The sequence below is a fragment of the Chiloscyllium punctatum genome, chromosome 12, assembly GCF_047496795.1.
Source record: "Chiloscyllium punctatum isolate Juve2018m chromosome 12, sChiPun1.3, whole genome shotgun sequence".
In the NCBI taxonomy this organism is placed as follows: Eukaryota; Metazoa; Chordata; class Chondrichthyes; order Orectolobiformes; family Hemiscylliidae; genus Chiloscyllium; species Chiloscyllium punctatum.
In genome coordinates this window covers 8719631-8740244 of record NC_092750.1, presented here as the reverse complement: position 1 = coordinate 8740244, position 20614 = coordinate 8719631, and positions in this window count along the sequence as shown.

Here is a 20614-nt window from a genome sequence, read left to right as displayed (position 1 = left end):
ATCGCCTTAAAATATTTAGAGAGAGTTTGTTCTGGTCCATAACATAGTTCAGAGGGCAGTTAAGAATCATCCATCTTGCTGTGGATCTGGAGACTTCCAGAGGCCAGACTAGAATAAGGATGATCTAAATGATATCAGTGAATGACATTGGATTCTAGAATTAAGTAATGATAGGTTCGTGGTTGTCATCACTGAGAGTTGCTTTCTATTCCATTGGGGAGCGCTGACCTAGTGGCATTTTCACTGGACAATCTGAGCAGAGTCCCAGGTAATTTAGATTAGATCAGATTCCCTACAGCATAGAAACAGGCCCTTCGGCCCAACAAGTCCAAATCAACCTTCCAAAGAGTAACCCACCGAGATTCATTTCCCGACATTTACCCCTGACTAATGCACCTAACACTATGGGCAATTTATCATAGCCAATTCACCTGACCTGTACATCTTTTAAAATGATATCTTAAAGGTCGGGGATGAGTATCTCCATTGCAGATGTGGAATTTGAATTCTATAAAGATCTGGATTTAAGTGTCTACTGGTGAACATCAAAGCTTTGTCAATTGTTGGAAAAGTCTATCTGGTTTACCATTGTCCTTTAGGGTGAGAAACTGCCATCTTTACCTGGTTTGGCCTACACATGACTCCAAACCAATCGGGATTATACTGTATGGGCAGAAGTTTGCCATTCACTGGCATGGAGATGCAGCTGGAATGGTTTACTGTCAATCTTAATTCTCAAACCTGGCCAGTATGTTCTGATTGGTCAGGGTGTTGCTATGGGAATGTCTCTGTGACCCCATTTTTGTTTCAATGAGAATGGTGTAATATATGTGAACATTCCCTTTGCCTACGTAAACCCTTGAACCTTGTATTAATGCTTGTAGTATCAAGGCCACTTGCAATCAGAAAAATATATCCACCGCCAGATGTGATTCCGCTATTGAAAATCATCTATTAAATAGTCCAGACTGTGCCAAGAGTTACAGAAGAGACCATTCGGGATCATCGATTAGGCTCACAGTGTGAAGCATTTGCACATGTGCGAAACATAGGAACACTGAAAATAGGAGCAGGCAGTTCTGCCCATTGAGGCTGTTCTGTCATTCAAAATAAACATGGCTGTCTCCTGTTCCTGCTATCCCCCTTTGATCCCTTGAGCCCCTAAGAACTATACCTAACTCCTTCTTTAAACAGTCAATGTTTTGACCTCAACCACTTTCTGTGGCAGAGAATTCCACAGGCTCCCCACTCTCTGGGTTAAGACATTTCTCCTCATTTCCATCTGAAATGGTTTACCCCGTCTCCTTAGTCCGTGACCACGGTTCTAGAGGTCAGTGAGAACAAGACGAAAAACCTGAACTTCTTGTCTTTTTTTTAACAATATCAGACATTTGTACAATGAAGAAATAGTGAATGTCTACTCTCGACCTAACCCGTGTTTCTGTCCATCCAGGTGCTTTGGAGCATCCTCTGTCAACTCAAAATTATCCTCCCTTCTCTTCTTTCAGAGTCTGGCTCTCACATCTGAAGAGCATAGTAGAGAGGATTGTTCTGGACACTTTATCAGGTTCATTCTGATGTTTAACTCTCAGGCCTTGCCTATTGCTGCAGATAATCACACCTGGATTTCATCTTTGGATGGAGATGCGGTTGAATTTATCGGAAGCCGTTCCGTCTGGAATCGCGCGTAGGCAGAGAATGCAGGAACAGAAAGGAACATAGAGCCTTAGCAGAGACAAATGGCCGTCCATTGTATCTATGCCAGTCAAAAGCAGTCACTGAACTGCTCTAATCTGATGGGGAGGTGTTGGCCTAGTAATACAACTATTGGACTGTAAATCCAGAGATAGTGAGGACTGCAGATGCTGGAAAATCAGAATCGATAAAGTGTGAAGCTGGGAAAAGCTCAGCAGGTCAAGTAGCATCACAGGAGCAGGAGAGTCGACATTTCAGGTCAGGACCCTTCACCATAGAGTCCGGAAGCATCGATTCTCCTGCTTCTCTGAAGCTGCTTGACCTGCTGTGCTTTCCCCAGCTCCCCACTTTATTGAATCTGTCAATATCGAGGCTGAGCTAATCTCTTGGGAACCCACATTTGAATCCTGCTGTGGCGGAACTGCATTTCAATAAAAATTTGAATTTAATAAAAATCTGAAATTAAGAGTCTGGCCTGGTCTAGCCTACATGTGACTCCAGGCCCACAGCAATGTGGTTGACTCTTAACTGCCCTCTGAGCAATAAATTCTGGCCTAGCTAGCAACACACTTATCCCGTGAATGAATTTTAGAAAGTCCTGTTTTCCAGCACTTAGCCCATAACCTTGCTTGCTTTAGTACCACCAAGAGGTAAGGCTATGATAGGCCCAGTCAAAAGACACAGTGAATCTTTTGGACTGAACATAAGTGGGGCAAAGACCATTACTATGTCTCCAAATGACAACTGAACAGTCAGAATTGGAAGTGACACCAAGGCACTCAATCGACATGAGTATTTTGACTCACTGATAGACACCATTCGATAGTGACTGAGCGCAGGGTGAATATTGGACTCCGGCCTTCTCTGGGACAGCTCCACCCCATTTCCAATTGCTCCAATGGTGAGACTTCACGATCCCCAAGGTGACAGCGCTAGGATGTGGCTCACCCAAATTCACAAGAAACCAAAAATTTAAAAAGGCGGTAAACAAAGGGAAACCGAGAACAGGGCGAGCCTGTTGTTGCAGTGGGGAGGGTTGAACCCATCATTGGGACAGTGTAGGGGGAGCTTTGAAATTGAGCATATCCAAAGCAGCCCAGAGACAGAAGAGTGAAGAGAGAAAAGGTTTCCCAGTAGAAGCTCACAAGAGGTGAGTGAAACTGCATGAATGGCTCAATAAAAAGGGAAGGTTCAATAGTTCATTGTCCACTATCAACCTGCTCTTGATGTTCAGCATTTCAAACTCATGATTCAATCAACGTGACTCACTCTTTGGCTCAGAGTTCTGGTGGCTGCATATTCCAAGAAAAGCAAATTGTCAAATATTTGGCAGTCCCATGCAATCATTAAGTACTTGCTTTATGGAAAGGAAAATGTACGCACAATTTCAAGTCAGCCTTGTATCCCACCAGGATCACTAATATTTCTTCCTTTACCTTATTACTACAAGAGTCCTTCTTCTAAAGTCCAAAGCAAAATGCCATATCTACACACGTCTAAAGCCAGATGCTGTACTGCAGTGCTGTGGTAATGTGTCTTAAGATCTCCTTCATTGAAAATGTTCCGTAATCCAGCTCAATATGCTCTCTGCAAGTTGTATACTGACATGCAAAACCAACAGACACACAAACAAGTAATTGGAGTTTGAGATTCATAGATCTGATTGCAATCATTATTGAGAACTCCTTAAGGAAACCAAGTAACAAGTCAGAGACCGCTTCCCCTGAGGTCTAGATACAGAGGCTTCTTTTCGTTTTAGTTCCTAATGTGTTCTCTAGCCATGGACATCATTAATAATGCTGGCTTTTCCCTCATTTCTCTCAAAAACATGAAAGCAGACCTTTTTTGATAATCTAACATTAGCTTCCCTGCTTCTGCAGTCTTCAGGAAAATCGTTATACTCCTGTTTCCAACATTATGCGTGTTTTTTTTAGATTAGATTAGATTAGATTACTTACAGTGTGGAAACAGGCCCTTCGGCCCAACAAGTCCACACCGACCCGCCACCCACCCATACCCCTACATTTACCCCTTACCTAACACTATGGGCAATTTAGCATGGCCAATTCACCTGACCTGCCCATTTTTGGACTGTGGGAGGAAACCGGAGCACCCGGAGGAAACCCACGCAGACACGGGGAGAATGTGCAAACTCCACACAGTCAGTCGCCTGAGGCGGGAGTTGAACCCAGGTCTCTGGCGCTGTGAGGCAGCAGTGCTAACCACTGTGCCACCGTGCCACCCAAACTGGGCATCAGTTCAGGACTGGATTGCATTTCCCACCCTCTTCTTCAACAATGGATTAGCTTTAAAAGGTGCACAACTAAGTTTCATGTCAATCAATGATCAACTGAGGATCTTATAGAATAAATGGAGAATGTGGAGGATAGATAATCAACTGGGGATCTTATATAGCAAATGAATATCATGCAGGATAACTGATCAACTGGGGACCCTGGAGAATAAATGGGGATCTTATAGGATAAATGATAACTAGGAAACTTGTAGAATACAGGAATATCATGCAGGATAACAATCAGCTGAGAATCCTATAGAATAAATGGGGATTGTGTGAGATAACTGATCAACTGAGAATCTTGTAGAATAAACAAATATCATGCAGAATAACCAATCAGCTGGGGACCCTGCAGAATAAATGAGGATTTTGTAGGATAACTGACCAACTGGGAATTTTGTAGAATAAGTGCATATCATATAGGATACCTGACTAACAGGGGACCCTATAGAATAAATGGAGATCCTATAAATATAGATCATATAGGATTACCGATCAACAATGGATCTTTTAGAACAAATGGAGATCATGTGCGATAAATGATCAATTGGAACCATTTTCTTGTATTCACACGTAGGATGTGAGTGTTGCTGTCTGGGTCAGCATTTATTGCCCGTCCCTAGTTGCCCTTGAGATGGTTGGGGTGAGCTGCTTCCTTGAACCACTGTAGTCCACTTGCTGTGTGTTGACCTCCAATGCCCTTAGGGAGGGAATTCCAGGATTCTGACCCAGCGACAGTGAAGGAACGGTGATATATTTCCAAGTTGGGACGGTGAGTGGCTTGGAGAGTGTTCATGTATCTGCTGCCCCTTGTCCTTCTAGATGGAAGTGGTCGTGGGCTGTGGAGATGCTATCAAAGGATCTTTGGCAAATCCCTGTAGAATAAATGGGGATCATGTAGGATAAGTGATCAACTGGAGATCCTGTACCACCTTTTCCATGATGTCCAGGTGTCTCAAGAGTCTTTATAACCAATGAAGTGATCTTGAAAGTACATCCACAGTCACGTAGCCAATTCATGCAACTCCAGTTCGAGTTAACAATGAAACAATTAAGAGAATAGACAATTGGTTGTTCAAAGTGATATTGATTTAGGAAAAAATTCTGTCCAAGAAACCAGGCACCACCACACCCCCATTCTTCCTTGAAGTGTGACACAGCATTGGAGGGTGCAGTCAGGGCCTCAGTTTAACATCTCACTCAAAGACAGCACCTCTGACAAAGCAGCACTCTCTCATTGGGAGTGCCAGTCCAGCTTTCAGTGCCCATGTCTTTGCTGCAATAGTTCACATTCTATAAAACTTTGATCTCCTCCTCCCCACTAAACCTCTATTCCTGTAATTATGCTGATTTGATTTGATTTGATTTATAGATTCATAGAGTCTGGAAACAGACCCTTCAGATCAGCTCGTCCATGCTGACCAGATATCCTAACCTAATCTAGTCCCATCTGCCACCACTTGTCCCATACCCTCTAAACCCTCCCTATTTATATACCCATCCAAATGCCTTTTAAATGCTGTAATTGTACCAGCCTTTACCACTTCCTCAGGCAGCTCATTCCATACATGCACCACCCTCTGCATGAAAAGGTTGCCCCTTACGTCCCTTTTATATCTTTCCCCTCTCACCCTAAACCTATACCCTCTCGTTCTGGACTCCCCCACCCCAGGGAAAAGACCTTGCTTATTTACCCTATCCGTGCCTCTCATGATTTTATAAACCTCTATAAGGTCACCCCCTCAGCCTCTGATGCTCCAGGGAAAACAGCCTCAGCCTATTCAGCCTCTCCCTGTAGCTCAAATCCTCCAACCCTGGTAACATCCTTGTGAATTTGATTTGATTTCACAGCGTCCTTCTGATAGGAAGGAGACCAGAATTGCATGTAATTTTCCAAAAGTGGCCTAACCAATCTCCTGTACAGCAGCAACATGATCTCCCAACTCTTCTAGGTAAAAACGAGGACTGCAAATGCTGGAAACCTGAGTCTGGATTAGAGTGGTGCTGGAAGAGCACAGGAGGTCAGGCAGCATCTGAGGACCAGGGAAATCGACGTTTCGGGCAAAAGCCCTTCATCAGGAATAGAGGCAGGAAGCCTGCAGGGTGGAGATTCTCCACTCTGCAGGCTTCCTGCCTCTATTCCTGATGAAGGGCTTTTGCCCGAAACGTCGATTTTCCTGCTCCTCGGATGCTGCCTGACCTCCTGTGCTCTTCCAGCACCACTCTAAGCCCCTCCCAACTCCTGGACTCAACGAATTGACCAACAAAGGCAGGCATACCAAAGTACAGTGAAAAGTTTTGTTTCGCGAGCAGCACAGGTAGATCATAGAAAACAAGGACACACTGATCATGAGATGCTCCGACAAAACTAAGGGTTGTACAGGAGCTGCACAAAGCAAGATCAGCATGATTTGAATTCAGAGAGGTCCACTCGTCAGTCTAATAACAGCAGGGAAAAAGCTATTGCTGAGTGCAGCCAAAGTTCTCTCCGCTAAAGCCAACAATTCAGGCTGTTGAAGGCTTGAGAACATAATCCAGGCAGACACATCAATACAGTCCTGAGGGAGTGCTGCACTGATGGAGCTGCTGCCTTTTGGTTGAGATGATAAGCAGGGATCCTGTCTGTCCTCTGAGTTAGCTGCCAAAGATCCCATTGCGGTGTCTCAAAGAGGTCTTTTCTCTGTAGGGCTGATTGATATTTAAATCACGTTTATGGATTTTCTGGGCCATTATCACTACACTGTTGTGGGATCTTGCTGTGCTCAAGCTGCCTGCTGTGTTTCTTCCGGCACAGCTAAGTTTCACAGATGTCTTACTTGCTGAAAAGCATTCGGGGCCATCTTGAGGATGTGAAAGGAGCTATACAAATGTGCGTTTTCCCTTTTAAAGTGTTGGCTCCTTGCATTGCCCTATTGGCCATCCCTTTGGGATAGCACGGATGCATCCCCAAGCCAGGATAAGGGGTATCGGAATCAGTTTGGTTTTGAACTGAGTGGTGGGAGCTCAGTTTATTGCCTGGTAGTGTGGCACCGAGAGGGTCCATTGCGAGTGGGGGTTGATCCAATAATCTCCTGCCTCCATCCATAATATTTATTGCCAGTCAGCCCACAGTGAGTTGTTTAATAAACTCACAACATTAAAAGGAAATTAGTTCAGGGCACTAGTGTGGAAATGTAAGCGTGGCCTGAAATCTGATCCTCTGATGGAGGAGGTCAACATTGTCTGACCAATCCTGGAGATTCTCGTTTGCCCACTCCTCTAGTTCTGTTTATTTTCTTGCACAGAACGTGGTCTTCAATTGATTAAGATCAGTCAATGGGAACAATTCTGGCAAAACAGAAAGTAAGTATCAGAATACATTCCTTGGCAGGTTATGTCTGTGTTTGACTGGATTCTCAATGAGTTTCATTTCTGACAAGCGAACCAGAAAGCTAAAGCAAAAATGTTTACGTGGAAATTTTACTGCAAGTAGGTGTGTGGAAATGTTTTCCCCTCAACAGGAGCTTCTGCCGATGACTTTAATCTCACCCCATCAACATTATTTCTTATTTCACTTCCTTTTCATTGTTTTTATGAAATATTCACCACAACCAGCCGATGTGATAGTGAGTTTCACATTCTGACCACCCCCAGGGACCATGGATGTATCTCCGCCATTGGATTTACTTGTTCTTGTTATTTGGTGTGGAAAGTCGTGGTGGCTCAGTCACTGACCTAAGACTATAAGATGTGGGAGCAAAAGGGGCCATTTGGCCCATCGAGTCCACTCCAACATTCCTGTCGGTCTGGCTTGGCAATCTCTCAGCAGGACATGGCAGTCTCTCGCCCCAGCGTGGCGATATCCCAACAGGATGTGACAGTCTCTCGGCCCAGCGTGGCGATATCCCAGCAGGATGTGACAGTCTCTCGGCCCAGCATGGCAATATCCCAGCAGGATGTGACAGTCTCTTGGATCAGCGTGGCAATATCCCAGCAGAACATGGCACTCTCTCAGCCTGGCTTGGCAATATCCCAGCAGGACGTGGCAGTCTCTCAGCCTGGCTTGGCAATATCCCAGCAGAACATGGCAGTCTCTCAGCCCAGTGTGGCAATATCACAGCAAAACATGGGCAGTCTCTCAGCCCGGTGTGGCAATATCCCAGCAGAACGTGGCAGTCTCTCGGCTCAGCGTGGTGATTTCCAACAGGACGTGGCAGTCTCTCAGCCTGGCGTGGCCTCAGAATGGACTTATCGTCTCAATGTGATTCCAGAGTGCTCCCCTAGACTTGATGAACCCTGAGATGAAGCCCTGCATGGTCTGGAATCACAGCCTGGTGCTAGGTGCCAGCAGGGACTGGGTCGGGAGATCATTGTTCTGAACTTTGTTTTTTGTCCATTTTACAATTTATTCCCAAAACCTACAATACTGGATTTTTCCCTTCCCTGTTTTCTAAGAGCTGTAACTGGGGAGCTCTGTACCTCAGATGGTGCCAAAAGCAGTGACTTGCAAACTATTCACTGTACTCATTGAACAACATGCGACAATAAAGCTAAATCTAATTCGATGAGATCACATCTGTTCTGATAATCCTCCGGTCATAAGACTGCCCCTCTGTAACTGGGCTTAGCCCAGTGAAGCATCTCTGGGCTGTCTCCAATGCTGATGTACCTTTCATTGGGTACATTCAAGATTAAGATCAATAGAGTTATACATGGTAAAAATATCAAGGGATCATGGGGATAGTGCAGAAAAATGCTATCAAAACCATGATCCATATTTTTAAAGAATCTGTTCAACACTTGCCAAGTCTAACCCACGGTACCAACAGCACTGTGCTTGGCCCATATTTACCCTCTGATTTAGCTGAACAAGTCACTCAATTCAAAAGGATTTTTTTATTCATTCATGGGATGAGAGCATCACTGGCTATGCCAGTGTTTACTGCCCATCCCTAGGAGTCAACCATATTGCTGTGGGTCTGGAGTCACATGTAAACCAGACAAGGATGGCAGTTTCCTTCCCTAAAGGGCATTAGTGGATCAGATGGGTTTTTCCTAACAATGGCCGTCATTAGACTTTTAGTTGAAGTCAAATTCCATTATTTGCACTGGGGAGATTTGAACTCAAGTCTCCAGAGCATTACCTGGGCCTTGGGATTAACAGTCCAGTGATAATACCATTAGGCCATCGACTCCCAGGAGATAGGTAGCAAATGTTGACCTTGATAATGCTGCTCACATTCCATGTAAAAGTTAAGAAAAAACTTCTAATGCTACATCTTTCACATACTCAGTGTAGTATGTTGGAAATGTGGTCACTGTTACAGAAAACACAGACAGTAACGAGACAGTTATTAATCAATTATAGCAATGTTTTGAGTGGGGACATAGCCCTTCTGCTCAGTGTAACATCTTGTCTGATAGTGCAGCACTCCGTCAGTTCTCCAGTGTCAATCTGCCTGCATTTTGAGACCACAACAATCAGTTTGTATGACAGAGTGTGACATACTGAGCCATCTTATCCAGCTTAGGACATGAGGGAGAAAGGAACAGATGGATATGTTATATTGAATTCACATCGCAGCAAGTGCTATTATTGAGCTTGACTTGAACCATTTGGACACCATAGCATTCGAGATCGAATGGCTTGAAGTCAAAACATCAGGACTCACAGCTGGATTCTTTTCCTCACTGCATTTTTCCACACAGCGGCAAGTTGCTAGAGCTCAGATTAGCACAGTTCAGTCAAAACCTTGGCGCAAAATACTGGGGGTTGTTCAATTTGTATTTTTAAAATTCTCCCTTGAGCACTGGAAATAAGTTGTAGAAGCATTATTCCTGCATGGAATCTTATACTGTGAACCTAATGGAGTCTCTGAGTCTTGTATTCTGTGTCTGTGGATTTCCTGAGTCGTGTATTTTCTGTCTGTGAAGTCTCTGAGTTTTGTATTGTGTATCTGTGGACTCCCTGAGTCTTGTATTGTGGGTCTATGGAGTCTCTGAATATTATATTGTGCGTCTATGGAAAATCAGCCGTTCTTTTAAGGCTAGATTTTATGCACCCCCTCCCCACTCCCTGCACCCCAGTCGGTTCTGTCACATGGTCAGTTTGTCAGTGCTTTTAAGAAACGTGCTCTTGATAGCAGCATAGAATGTGCACTGACGGTGTAAACATCTCATTCTCCATTTTATGTTGGATCACCTGAAATGTGATCCTCTCTTATAAAGGAATACCTTTGTATTAGCCCAGACACTTGTGCGCCTCAGGAATGTAATGTTTGTGCATATTAGCTAGTTTGTAGCAAGCGCTTGTTGGATTCCTCATACCAGGATAATCACATCCCGTTGCTTATGTTATGAGGCAATAACATGGGCCTTGCCACATCAGGTAAAGTCACCCTATGGAGGCAAGCTCAAACAAATCTGACAACTTTCTTGTCGGCTGGAGGACTCAGGGAATACAGTGATTCATAAAGTACAGGCCACACTGCGATAATAAATACAGAAGGAGACTATTCACCTCAACAGGTGAAATTGTAACTAGCTGCAGTTCTAGACAGGAAGGTAGGAAATGAACATCACCTCTGAACTCTTCCTTTTCATTATTCTCCTTACAATTATAATTGTAATAGATGTACAGTTACACTTGCGTTTGCAATTAATGCTTACAATTATAATCACATTTTACACTTACGAATTACACTCACAATGGCACTTACCATTATAATTACAATTACCCTTACACTTACAATTATAATTACACTCACAATTACAATAACAATTACACTTGCAGTTGCAACGACACTTATACCAACGCACACATTTAACTACAATTACAACTTAAACTGTCTGAGTATGCACAGTAGGCCACGGGGTAAGGGAATTTTTTTCAAAGCTGAAACCCACCATGAGCCTACCACGCAGTAGCTTCGAGTGGGCTATCGAAGAACTAAATGGGTCACAGTCGCAACTGAACTCCTGCCCACATCTATTGCTCACAACCAATCTCACCAAGAGCACAACACTGCCTCTGGCATCTTCTTTTCTCCAGATTTAAATTTAATTGGTAAATATTTCACTCAGGAGTCAGAGTCATAGAGATGTACAGCTCAGAAACAGAAACAAACTTATCCATGCCGACCAGATATCCCAACCCAATCTAGTCCCATTTACCAGCACTTGGCCCATATCCCTCCAAACCCTTCGTATTTATATACCCATCCAAATGTCTTTTAGATGTTGCAATTGTATCAGCCTCCACCTCTCCCTCTGGCAGTTCATTCCATACACGCACCACCCACTGTATGAAAAACTTGTCCCTTAGATCTCTTTTATGTCTTTCCCCTCTCACCCTAAACCTATGCCCTCTAGTTCTGGACTCCCCCACCCCAGAGAAAAGACTTTGTCTATTTACCCTATCCATGTCCTTCATGATTTTATAAATCTCACCCCTCAGCCTCCGATGCTCTAGGGAAGACGGTCCCAGCTTACTGTGGATTTCAATCCCATTGTTTAGAGAAAATGTGGATTGGGAAATCACGTGACCCTACACAGTGGAGATGCAGTTGATGAAAATAACCCTGGCATTGAGAACCAATACCCGGACAGTCAGTATATTAAATTTTAAGGCTAAAGAAATTATATTTAAAGGTTATTTGCAGATGTTTAACCTTTGATATGCCATGAGCTTAACTTGTATAAATTACAAGGGTCTTCACAGCCATTTTGTTCATGGTTCCTGTGGCAACATTTGAATAGGAAATTATTTGCCCACCTATGGTAACCCAGCTGTATCCATGGCACATGTTTACCTTTCTGTCTTGTCTCATCTCATCACCTCAACCTCCGCTGATCCCAATCACCCTGAATATTCATCCCTTTCATTGATGTACAACCCACAACAGCATCTTACATTTATATAGCACCTACAATGTAGCAGTACATCACGCAGTGCTGCACAAGGAGACATCATCGGACAAAACCAGACATCGGGTGACCTAAGGAGATATTATAACAACAAGGGAGTGGTCCAAAATTCTGTCATTTTGGAATGACCATTGGTGAAGGAGTCATTAAAATTGGATATGCATGAGAGATGTTTATTTATAGAGCAGTGATTGATTAATTGATTGATGTGATTTCTTGTAGTCCTATGTACCTGAGTACAGTGAAAAGCTTTGTTTGTGAGCAGTACAGGTAGATCATAGTAAGCAAGGACATACAGGTCATAGGGTGAAAAAAAACCCTTGAACAGAGGCATGCAGGTAACATCTCACAGGTCATGCATGAGGCAAGATCAACATTGTAGTTAGAGAGGTCCATTCGTCAGTCTGATAACGTCAGGGAAGAAGGTGCTCCTGAACCTGTTGGTGCATGTGTTCAGGCTTCTGAAACCTTCTGCCCGATGGAAGAGGTTGTAGGAGAGCATTACTGGGGTGGGAGGGGTCTTTGTTGGCAGCCTTTCTGCAGTAACGAGATATGTAAATGGAGTCCACGGGTGGGAGGTTGGTTTCTGTGATGGTCTGGGCTGTGCACACCACCTTCTGTAGTTTCTTATGGTCCTGGGCAGAGCAGTTGCTGTACCAAGCTGCCACACACCAGTGGTTTAGCACAGAATCAATATGGCAGTAACGTACCCTCATTATTTGCATAAAAAGCACTTTTCAAAAAAAACAGTTCATTTTAAACCCTGGTGAGCAGGATTTTTTAGGATTCCAAATCATCCATGAACCCATCAGGATGCTGGACTGTGAAGACATAATTTATGATGCAAATCTCAAATATAATCATTTAGCCTAACTGTTTAAGCTCCTTAAGTGTTTAAAGACTGAGAGTGAAGCTGCAGTCTGTTCCTTTGAAATAACAATTAATTCATTTCATTTCTTCCTCATATGGATTAACGAATTGGGCCCAGAGGCCTTGTACTCACTGCAAGGGGCTCAAGCCCATAATCTGCTCATTGAAGACATTACAGATGAGCAGAGATCATCTCCCTTTTCTGTCCTCATTGTTCCCCGTCTCTGCTCATTTGCAAGATATCAAGACTCCAGGCTTCTCTCAGCTAGTTGTAAGGAAGCTCAATTAAATTAGGCTGGATATGTGCAAAGAAAAAGGGAGGCCAGTGTAATAATGGAGAGCGTGAGTGATTAAGATTCATGAGACACATTCTACAGTGCGGGAAGTTAATTTAAATCAGTTACATGTGGAGGGTTGGCAAAAGGGGAATATTTTATTGACTAATCCGTGGGACAAATCAGTTTCTGAACTGAAAGCCTGTTGCAGAACAACTAGTCTCCAGACAATCCCCCAGTGTCCAAGTGCATGCTTCAGAAGTCAGAGGTGACTAATTAGTTGAGCTGGAAGATCACTTAATAATTTTGGTGAATTGTTAAGTACTGCATGCATAAAATAGACAATGTGAGCAACAGCTGATTTGGTACTAAATATTTAAAAGTGCATCTTTTTGCTGAATATTCGACATTTATTGTTTGGTTTTTTTTTGATGAAGTCGTGCTCCAATTTAAATGAGAATTCCGGCACTTTCTGGCTGGACACAAATATAATCACATCAAAAATGAGGCCAAATAATGTCCCGCAGAGAGATGGATTTGCTTTGCTATTCAGCATTATAAATATTTTTCATAACTTTTCCTGTCGCTAGACTGATGAACGAATCACCTCACTGTGATGAAGCTACCAAGCAGGACTACTTGCATGTCAAACAGCATAGACAGTGCTAAGTAGACACGACGGATCAGATCTAAGCTCTCCAGTCTAGTCACATCCAGACATGAATGGCAGTGGACAATTAAACAACTCACTGGATGAGGAAGCTCCACAAATATCCCCATCCTCAACGATGGAAGAGCCCAACACAGCAGTGCAAAAGATCAGGCTGAAGCTTTCACAACAACCTCCAGCCAGAAGTGTTGAGTGTTTGATCCATCTCAGCCTCCTCCAGTGGGCCCCAGCCAGTCTTCAGCCAATTCGATTCACTCCATGTGATATCAAGAAACAGTTGAAGGCACTGGTCACTGCAAACACAATGGGCCCTGACTACATTCAGGCAGTAGGACTGAAGACTTGTGCTCCAGAACTTGCCGCTCTCCTAGCCAAGCTGTTCCAGTGCAGTTACAACACTGACATCTACCCGACAATGTGGACAATTGCCCAGGTATGTCTTGTACACAAAGACCAGGACAAATTCAACCCGGCCCCATCAGTCCACTCACAAGCATCAGTAATGTGATGGAAGGTGTCATTAACAGTGCTCAGCTATAACCTGCTCAGTGACGTCCAATTTGGATTCCACCAGGGCCACTCAGCTCCTGATCTCATTACCGCCTTGATCAAACATGGACAAACGAGCTGAGTTGCAGAGGGGGGGGCGGGTGAGGGTGACAGCCCTTGATATCGAGGCTGTAGTTAACTAAGTATGGCATCTTGGAGTCCTGGCCAAACTGGGAATCCAGGGCAAACTCTCCATTGGTTGGAGTCATGCCTGGCACAAAGGAAGATAGTTGTGGTTGTTGGAGGTCAGTCATCTCAGCTCCAGGACATTTCTGCAGGAGTTCCTCAGGGTAGTGTCCTAGGCCCAACAATCTTCAGCTGCTTCAACAGTGACCTTCCCTCCATCATGAGGTCGGAAGTGGGGGATGTTCACTAACGATTGCACACTGTTCAATACCATGTGTGACTCCTCAGATACTGAAGCAGTCCATGTTCAAATACCTCAGCAATATCCAGGCTTGGGCTGACAAGTGGAAAGTAACATTCACGCCACACAAGTATGTGGAAATGCCCCCTCCCCAAGGTTTTGTGGACTACATACAGCAGGTGGACTGTAGTGGTTCAAGAAGACAGCTCACCCCCTCCATCATGAGGGTAGTATGGGACAGATAATAAATGCTGGGCCCAGCCAGCGACACCCATATCCTATGAGTGAATAAAAAATGAAAGATCCCTGCAATGGTAGGGCCAATGTATGAAAAGAGATTGCATCATTTGGAACTATATTCACTCAAGTTTAGACGAATGAGGGGGAATCTCATATAAAGCTATAAAATTCCTTTAGGACTAGGCAGGTTAACTGGAGGAAGGATGTTCCCAAAGGCCAGGAAGTCCAGATCACAGTCTAAGGAAACAGGGTAGAGTATTTGGGACTGAGATGCGGAGAAACGTCTTCACCCGGAGAGTGAGGAGCCTGTGGAATCTCTGCCACAGAAAACGGTTGAATGTTTTCCAGAAGGAGATGGATATAGTTCTTAGGGGCTCAAGGGATCAAAGGGAATAGGGAGAAATTGGAAACAGGAGACTGAGCTGGATGATCAACTTATTGAATGATGGAGCAGGTTCAAAGGACTGAATTGCCTGCCCCCTTTCCTATTTTCTGTGTTTCTGTTACTAGCTTGCCCTCAGAGTTAATTTTCTCCCACTTTACTTATTTTTGGACATCTTTTGTTGGCTTTTAAAGTATTTCTAATCCTCTAGTTTTCCACCAATCTTTACAACATCAGAAGCCATGCCTCATGTACAATCACATCTGCACGATCACAGACCAAGTCTGAATTTCCAAGTCTAAGGAACGGGATAGCCTCCTGAAACAAAGTGACATGCCCACCTTCCACCCCCTCCCCCCTCACCCCACCCCCCCACCCCGATATGAAGCAATGTCTGCGGCGGGGAATCTCGCTCCACAACTCAGGGTTGCTCGAGCTGCAGACATTTGCAGTTTGATGGGTTTGCCTGTGGATCACATCAGTGCCCAGCAGCTCCCAGGTGCTGCAGCAGCAGCTGAGGAACCATGAAAGGTGCTGAACATCATCGGTGGACATCCCCTCTTCAGACCTTACGATGGAGGGAAAGGTCAATAATGGAGCAGCTGAAGGTCACTGGGTCTGGTCACTGCTCTGGAGATGATTGACTTCTGACAACCCCAGCCACCTGCTTATTTACTAACTCAGTTCATTTTCTTGCTACGTGACTAAAAATGCATACATCAAACATACCTTCTACTCTGGGTCTCATTTGTATAATTACTGGTATGCAATCTCTGTCCATTGCCTTTTGAGCTGTCCTCTAGTGGTGTTTGAACTGTCATAGTGTCATACAGCACAGAAACAGACCCTTCGGTCCAACCAGTCCATGATAACCATAATCCTAAACTAAAGTAGTCCCACCTGTCTGCTCCTGGCCTATATCCCACCAAGCCTTTCTTGTTCATGTACTTATCAGAATGCCTTTTAAATGTTGCGATTGTGCACTTCCTCATTCCACAGCTGAACCACCCTCTGCACAAAAGAAATTGCCCCTCACGTCTTTTTTAAATCTCTCTCCTCATTGAAAACTTTGAAATAAGCTCCTCCCCTATCGTTGGTCGGAATCGAAACCTGTCACTTAGCAACTTGTGGAAGTGCCTAACATCCATTGATGTTAGCTGTCACAGAAATCTCGAGGATTTCATCACAACCTCCATGGGATAGGCATGGAGTAACTGGAGCGTGACAAGTTTACATTCAAAATTTGCACTAAAAATGTGGACTGATGAATTAATAATCGTAAGCAGTAACAGATGGCAGGTTGTTTAATTAATTATTTCATCTTTAGTGGAAGGTGACAGGGACACAGCAGTTAGATCTAAAACTGGCACATTGCATTTGAAGTGAATTTATAACACGCTGAAAGATTGCTGAAAGATTAAGATGCTTCACCTAAGTAAGAGAAGCTTTGATAGTTCAAACTGTGGTCCACAAGGAGAATGAGTGTAGAGCTCTCTCTTGAATTTGTGTTGTCAAGGCAACACAAAAGGATTCATCAAATTAAGCTGTAGCAATCACTGAGGAACTTGGAGTTCGTAAAGACTAGGATTCACAACGAACAGGTGTACAAATAAATATTACAGTCAGATTTCATTTTGACCAGCTTTCGACAGAACTAAATGAGCCACTTCAGTTTGGCAGTCATCAACTATGGCAAGTTGTTCATGACTAGAAGGGACTTCTAGTCTAATTGTACGTTTTCATCAATGTTGCTTTAAAAGAGCTTAATACTGGTCTCTAGGTTAGAGCTACTCCAGCTCGTTGGCATCAATGAGTTAGAATCTAAAACAGAACCACAAGCCAGCCAATTGTCAGTTGGTCCCCAAGCTCAGATTGAAAGGAGACAGCCCAGATTTCCTGTCTATGAAGGAACGCTCAAAGATCAAGGGAAGTGGAACAGGAAGCGATGAGGCATGGAGAAGTGGCCATCAAGTGCACTGCCAAAAGATACATCAGTCATTTGCCATCATCCTGTGCACCCAGCAGATGGTCTGAGCATTCGATAGTACCCAAGGCAGATCAAGGAGACAGCTGACAATGGATGCTGCAGAGGATAGAGATAAGGATATCTTCCAGTAAGTTTCATAAACATTACACACAGTGCAATATCCTACTTTGGTCTTGCCACCCTATCCCTTGAGTTCTAGGTGCGCAACTTTGTTATGCCAACTATTGTGATGCATTGTCACCCTCCATCCCGCGCCATGGTCAATGTCCACCCTCACTCCTGTGCCCTCCAATGTTCCATTGTCTCCCACCTTTATGGATTGAGTTAACACAATCATTGCTCTCATTTGTAGCCCGGCATGCTGTCTTCAATCCCCACGCTTGTCTTCCCCAATGTGCTCATCATCACGGTGGGCCCGATAAGATCTTTCAGTGGACAGACCCCATAGGACAGTCCGGAGCAAACCCATCCCAAGTGATTTGCAAGGACATCCCCAATTGATCAATGACTATACCCGTGACTGATCTCTCAGCAGCTTCACACTGATTTACCAACACACCCTTCGGCTGGTTAGAATTAGAATTAGATTTTATTATGGTGTGTACTCAAGTTCAGGAGTACATGAGTACGGTGAGACGTGTACAGACTCACCATTCTCAGATCCCATCCTGGTCATGAAGCCGGAACTAAAAAAAAAACAAGGAAAAAAAGAGCCACAAGGTAAGAAAGTGTCCAGATCTTACTCTCTAAAATCTTACCTCCATCCAGGTGTTTGGAATGTTAAGCCCTCAGGCCTAGCCACGACCTGGAGTCTCGGTCGGCCTGTGAGTATTTCCTCAATCTCAGGAGGAGCCACGTTCTTGTTGCCGCTGGCGACGATGCCGCCTCTGATCACCACAAGGAGATTTACTGCCGCTACCCCAGACACTGTAAGGAGCTGTACCGTACTCTGGTGTAGGAGGACCCGACAGTGGATCATTCCCTGCTGGGCTGCGATAATATGGAACCCCTGACCCTAAAAGCCCCGAGCAGCCGACTGCCCATGTCCCAGATGTCACTGGCCAAGATAGAGGCCGGAGGAACAAATAATGAGCTGCCAGAGGCCCAATCTGTCAATATTGTTAGGGGTTTACAAAGTTAAAAATCACACAGGTTATAGTCCAACAGGTTTAATTGGAAGCACCAGCTTTCGGAGTGATGTTCCTTCATCAAGTGATAGAACTGTCATCGTTGAGATTGCCTGGCACAATAACAACTTGCATTGAGATTTGGTAATAATGAGATGTAAATACATGTAAACAGGACTGTTGCTGCTCACCAGAGAGTCCACTTGTTAAAACCGGGGGGAGAATCGGATATCTTTTTGTCAACATTGAGAATTTCAATTTTGTCCGATCTTGCCATCCTTTCTCAACTGATTTCCCACCTTGTGCAGGAGCTCAGAGAATGCTGCCCATGGTTTCCTTCCTTTCGGTTATTCCTACCAAAGCAAAGTAATTCCTCTGCATTCTCAGAAGCTCAGAATTGTCATGGTGCAGAAAGAGGCCATTCGGCCCTGTCATGCCTGCACCAGCTCTTCAGCCGGGCATCATTATCCAACGCCTTTTCCCCATGTCCCTGGACAGCATTTCCATTGAAATAACCATCCCAGGCCCTTCCTGAATGCCTCGAATCTACCTGCCTCCACCACATTCCCAGGTAGATAAGCAGGAGGCTGGGAGAACACGACAAGCATCAGGAGGTGGAGAAGTCAACATTCCGGGATTAACCTTTCTTTAGGACTTCTTCACCACATTCCCAGGCAGTGCATTCCACACCTGAACAACTCGATGTGTGAGAAGAACTTTTCTCGCATCGTCCTTGCTTCATTTGCGCACCACTTTAACTCTACGCCCCCTCTTTCTTGTTCCTTTCATGGGTCAGAATACTTTCTCACTGTGTGCTCTGTCTATTCTGTTAATGATTCTGAAAGAATCTGTCAGATCTCCACTCAGCTTCCTTCCCTCACAGAGTAACAGTCCCATGGAGCGATAATGCCACTGTTCGCCTCCCATATTCTTTGTCATGAATTGCATATGAATTATCAGAAACAAGGAATTGGTTTGGTATTCCACTCCTCCTACTGCCCCCTTGACCATGACCCCACCTCCCACCACCAAACCATCATCTCCCAGACCATCCATAACCTCATCACCTCAGGGGATCTCCCATCCACCGCCTCCAGCCTCATAGTCCCACAACCCCGCACCGCCCGTTTCTACCTTCTACCCAAAATCCACAAACCCGAGTGCACCAGCCGACCCATTGTCTCAGCCTGCTCCTGCCCCACCAAACTCATCTCTGCATACCTCGACACTGTCCTGTCCCCCTTAGTCCAAGAACTCCCCACCTACGTTCGGGACACCACCCACGCCCTCCATCTCCTCCATGATTTTCGCTTCCCCAGTCTCCAACACCTTAACCTCATGATGGACATCCAGTCCCTATACACTTCCATCCCCCATCACGAAGGCCTCCAAGCCCTCTGCTTCTTCCTCTCCCGCCGACCCAACCAGTACCCTTCCACTGACACCCTCCTTCGACTGACTGAACTGGTCCTCACTCTTAACAACTTCTTCTTCCAATCCTCCCACTTCCTCCAAACCAAAGGAGTAGCCATGGGCACCCGCATGGGCCCCAGCTATGCCTGCCTCTTCATAGGATATGTGGAACAGTCCATCTTCCGCAGATACACTGGCACCACCCCCCACCTTTTCCTCCACTACATCAATGATTGTATTGGCGCTACCTCGTGCTCCCACGAGGAGATTGAACAGTTCATCCACTTTACTAACACCTTCCACTCTGACCTCAAATTTACCTGGACCATCTCAGACTCCTCCCTCCCCTTCCTAGACCTCTCCATTTCTATCCCGGGCAACCGACTCAACTCAGACATTTACTACAAACCGACTGACTCCCACAGCTACCTAGACTACACCTCCTCCCACCCTGCCCCCTGTAAAAATGCCAACCCATATTCCCAATTCCTCCGCCGCATCTGCTCCCAGGAGGACCAATTCCACTACCGAACAACTCAAATGGCCTCCTTCTTCAAAGACCGCAATTTCCCCTCCGACATGGTCAAATACACTCTCCACCACATCTCCTCCACTTCCCGCCCTTGAACCCCGCCCCTCCAATCGCCACCAGGACAGAACCCCACTGGTCCTCACCTTCCACCCCACCAACCTCTGGATACATCGTATCATCCTCCGTCATTTCTGCCACCTCCAGACAGACCCCACCACCAGGGATATATTTCCCTCTCCACCCCTATCAGCATTCAGGAGAGACCACTCCCTCGTCAGGTCCACAACCTCCACCAACCCAACCTCC